Genomic DNA, 4,906 nt, shown 5'->3' on the forward strand with positions numbered 1-4,906 from the left:
CGTAAAATGATTATGGATTTATCCGGTGCGCCGTTCCAGGTACCTTCAGACCAGCTGTTTATATAAAACGGTGTTCCGATAGACGTTGAGAAGCTGTCCATGGGACTCCACTTTTCCAATATATTTGCTTTCCTGTTGGTATAAACTGAGGTCATTTGCCAGGCTCGCGGATGCATTGGTATCAGAAGGAAACCGCAAGCACCATTCTAACGCAGCCTTGACATATGGCCCACAGTGATACCAACAATTGGAAAACAGAAACCGCCGCAGCAGTGTGGTCCCAGACAGTTCCCAACAGTTGCCTATCGGAGCACAGTTCTATATAAATGTTGGTCTGAGATACCTGGAGCGGCACACAAAGACTTTGGCTTCATCCGCCGCATCCTGTTCTGGGTTTTGGCTGCATGCAAAAGAAACAAGACTCGCATTAAAATACATACCAAACCAACTATTAGCACTGACACAATGCTTTTCAAAACACTAAGCAAATTTTATTCGCTCGTATTATTGCGTACATTTGAGATACGGAGACATATCTGTTTCCACTTGGGCAGAAAATGACCAGCGTACACGATCAAATACCACAACCATATCAAGTGGCCAAAACGATCTAAGAGGCATTTTCCTATTTTCGCTAATATTTACCATTCTTTTTTTGCTAAAAAAACATGGGTAATAAAGATGGCTTTAAGCGCAACCGCGTCGCAAACAGACTTGTACATCTAGCCTCGCACTAACTCAAAAAGCATTACACAACAGTGAGCATAAAATATGCTGTGTTATCACATGAAATCAGGTACCGCAAATGCGGAAGTACCCACAGCACTTGCCATACCATGTTTACGTATCCCGGTTCCAAAATATGCAGTTTGCTATTAAATTGCAGGGAAAAGCCCAAAATACAAGCCATACACGGTTGGATTATCACAAGACTTGCAAGAGTGTAGGAAAAGAACACCCCAGCCAATACTAACAATATACCATTTGCACAGAAAAACTTACCGGAAGCATGTGGCACTATTGCACAACTAAAAATACACCATATATCAATATCAAGCTAACTGTAATATCAAGCTAACTGTAGCCAAAACCGACTATATACGCGCCCTGAAAAAGCCTTTCACTGAAGCCGCGTTGCTTCCCGACAGTTTTTAGCTATTTAAAATAACTTATCCAAAAAAAGCTCATAGCACCCAGTGTGAACCTTACAAAATTTTACAAACCAGATAGCTCGGAGCATGTTACGCATTTTAAAATTTAACAAGCAGCCTAACTCTAAAGACGTTATTAATTCCCTCAAGAACAATTCAGACATCCCAAATAACCAAGCCAGGTAGCGTTGAAACATACAGGTGACCAATTTTACCAAGCGAACTTGGAAGCACTTTTCCAGCCGGAACATTTATCTGAGGTAAAATTCACAGTTGCGTGCTATACAAACCCTACTATCATGACGACAGTATGCTTGTGAACAAAGCACTGCCTCTAACAAGCAAGAAATGCAACTTAGTCCAAAGTAAATAACTTTTTCAAGTCATATATGTATATTTCGCATTCTTCTAGGGCTTAGGTGTCAGCTAAGATACAGTACAAAAATTGATTAATTAAGCCCCAAACCGTCTGTGTAAATACTTTTTCTCACGTTTGCATCCATCAACAGCAGCACTGCCATGGAAAAAGATTTCGAGCTGCACTTGAATAATAAAAGCGTCACAGTGCAGTGCCATTAACTACATTAACAGAGTAACAGAGTAGCTGCAAAGGCAGCCTGCGCTTTGTGCAAATAATGAAAAATTGCAAAGGAAAGCGCGACTTCACTTTTGCAATTGACATGCCGCTTGTATCTACCAATCATTTTAACCACGACATATCTTTCCGAATAGGCTTCAACGTCTAACAATAATTTAAAACCCCAAGTAGAGTGACCACATCAAGTCTTTCAACACAGCTTTCAACTTAAATGACAGCAGGCCACTGTTAAATGGCCAAGAACTCTCTGCAAAAGTCCCAAGAACTCTCCAAAGTCGCATAAGTTTCAGGAGATTAAGATGAAATATACGGCGAGGAGGATGACATCTCGATGTGACAACGCAGGCGGAAAATCCATGACTTGTTTCTTGCAGACAAAATATTTACGCTGCCATTTTCTTCTCTCAAAATAACTGGACCTCGAGAATAACTGGACCACGTCATGTACCTTTAAGGAAGGAACAAGAACATTTTGTTAGACGATGGCTTTAAATTAGTGAGTTGCTTAGGATACCCCATTTATAGCACAGTAATTGACTGAAATATCAGCGATTTCTTGGTTTCTTTTCTGGGAATGATGGTAACAATGTACAAAAAATATTAGCACAGACTGTCAATGGCCGTTCTCTAATTCTGGAAGGCAACCGCGTTGGGCGTGGCCGTGGTGCCGTATTATCACAGCAGCAACTCTCAATGTGAAAGCAAAATGTTTGCAAAACTTGAATGCAAAATAATAGTTTTTTTGTCCACATGTTGCAGCATCCGAAACAGGCTGAATATGAAGGTATTTCCAATATTGGAGTTCACGATTTATTTTTAACAGTAAGATTTTGCTACAAAGAAAACTACCACAAATTGAGTCCCGCAAAAATAAAATGCCAGCTTCAATAAACACTACCATAAATTGAGTCCCACAAAAATAAAATGCCAACTTACCCAACTAAAATTAAGATGCAGGCGTTCCTCGCAGGGCCTCCTCGGAGTGCATTTCCAGGAACGTTTTGCCAACGTGCTCCCAAAAGTTCTTACTGTCGTTTTCACCTACAGGTCAAGTTGTCACTGAAATGGTGTTCCGAAGCCAATACGTATATTGCAACTACCTAAAAAGGGACCATCAAAGTTCCAGAACTGGGAGTGCGTACTTACTTGTAGTATGCAATTATTTCATCCCGTACAACGGCTTTTATGTGTTTCCTTTTTGTCAACACACGCCTTCAAAAACCAGGAAAATGGCAGTATGCATTCCTTGTTCCATTGTTTTAAGTCCCTGTCCGCCCTATTTCCTAAAAAATAAAAACAGTATAAAAATATCGAAGCATAAATTTACGCTTACCTTCAAGAAGGGATTACTACAAGATCTCGTACAATGCCTGATTAGTTGTGCTAAAATTTATTTTGCAGCACGAGCCCTGGTAACGTTTTCAGGCGAAACAATTTTAAATATAAAAATATTTGAACATTTTTAGGCTCACCTGTCATTGCTCCATGCGGAGGGGTGACCGTCTGTATAATACGCAACACTCAAGAGACACACTTTCGTGGGTTTATGACTTCCACAATGCATTCATAATCTGCCACACTTGTTACGACGATGCCTCGGCGTGCCGACGATGTCTTCAGTTACAGTGAATGCCACAGCCATGATTTCAGAGGTATATGTAAGGAATGGAATTAATTCGTTTTAATTTCTGTTCTTCAGACAAAGGAAAACAATTATCGCAAACCACCAGTGTAGAGACAAATGTCTCCACAGTCAGCCATAGTCTGCATCTGGACAGGTTATACAGATCGAATACAGAATGTAGCAATCTGCTTTCGCGGTAAATTTTCTAAGTTCAAGGAAGCACAGAAATGGGTTAATGTTGGGTGCACATAGTTATGCAAGAACTTATCACCTGAGCGTTGTCGGAAATTATTTCGACTCTCGGGTTACCACCGACATTGACGGCATAAAAATGCAAGAGTGGCTTATTTCTAACGGGGCCACTAATTATGGATATTGGATAATTATCCAGAAGCCTCAAGTTACCACTGACATTAACAGCATAGAAACGGCAGCACACTTTCTATATACCCGCTGCGTGTTTCCACATTTCTTCCCCTCGACAAAAAAACGTTTGTTACTGCGGTACTGCTAAGACAACAACTGTCCCTTCCATTTCTCTACACTTCAGGCAATGTTATTTAAAATAGATCATCTCAATTGGTCAAAGGAATTGAAAGAAACATGGAACATAAACATGAAACATTGAACATATAAACGTAAGATGACGCCTTCAAAGCACATCAACACAACTCGAAATAGCGTCTACCTTGCGCGCAAAGGGATAGATCGAAAACTCCCGGTCTGGTAAGCACAGTAAATGCATTCTACTCAGCAGACTAACACAACGCCGCAGTTACCACGCAAGTTTTAAAAATACCAATAAATCTAAGGACGGACGCTACGACAAACTTGCTTGGAAGGTGTACACGTGTGCACGCGCGATTATCGCGAGCGACTAACCCGAGAAGATTCGCTACCGCAGAGATACACAGCAACTGTCAACTAAGCAAAGCCACACAGTAAGGGAACATCCAATCATGAAACGCGCTAACCAGCAACTTCTAACGTACGCAGTCAGAAATGTCCATCCGACTCTGACCCACGAACACGGAAGTTTTGGTAAATTACGGCTGCAAACGTTTCTCCAACACAAAATGTTACACGCCGCGACCACAAGCATGGACGACACACGAACAACGAGCAGAGAAGCGGTATGTTTATCGGACGTAGTTAACAAGGATGTCACTGAACAACAACCGTTACCAGCACATAAATAAGCAGCACTGACCTTTTTTGCGCCTCCTGGCAAAACTCCACTTCGTCGAACAGGAAATACAGCCCGGGGATATGAAAAAATTCGCAGTCGCACGCCGCAATCAACCCAATCAAACTGCTAACGCCGCTAACGGCACTAACGGTTCTCGACAGCGTGACCGAGAATTTCTTTAGTAAATATCAGGCGCATCGCGCGAGCAATTGAGAAACCCGCTTGGGAATGCCACTGGTGGCGCTGCATGCGGAAGACCGTAAAATTAGCGGAGGGAATCCTGGAAGATGGGAGCGCTGCTGTCGTTTAAAGTGTTGATGCAGTCCCGATTTTCATCCGTCGTC

The 4,906-nt window shown here is 41.8% G+C and overlaps 1 long non-coding RNA gene across 1 annotated transcript; it reads right to left on the reverse strand.

Moving 5' to 3' along the window:
- Window positions 1-512: 512 nt before the first annotated feature.
- LOC144166970 (uncharacterized) lies at window positions 513-3,965 on the reverse strand. Its single transcript, XR_013321797.1, has 4 exons — window positions 3,222-3,965; window positions 2,896-3,032; window positions 2,686-2,808; window positions 513-2,197 (listed from the first exon to the last, which is right to left on the reverse strand). It is a non-coding gene; the product is annotated as an uncharacterized LOC144166970 (long non-coding RNA).
- Window positions 3,966-4,906: the final 941 nt, after the last annotated feature.

Source organism: Haemaphysalis longicornis, unplaced genomic scaffold (genome assembly GCF_048455015.1).
Source record: "Haemaphysalis longicornis isolate Haplotype H1 unplaced genomic scaffold, Haemaphysalis longicornis Haplotype H1 scaffold_2, whole genome shotgun sequence".
NCBI classification, from domain to species: domain Eukaryota; kingdom Metazoa; phylum Arthropoda; class Arachnida; order Ixodida; family Ixodidae; genus Haemaphysalis; species Haemaphysalis longicornis.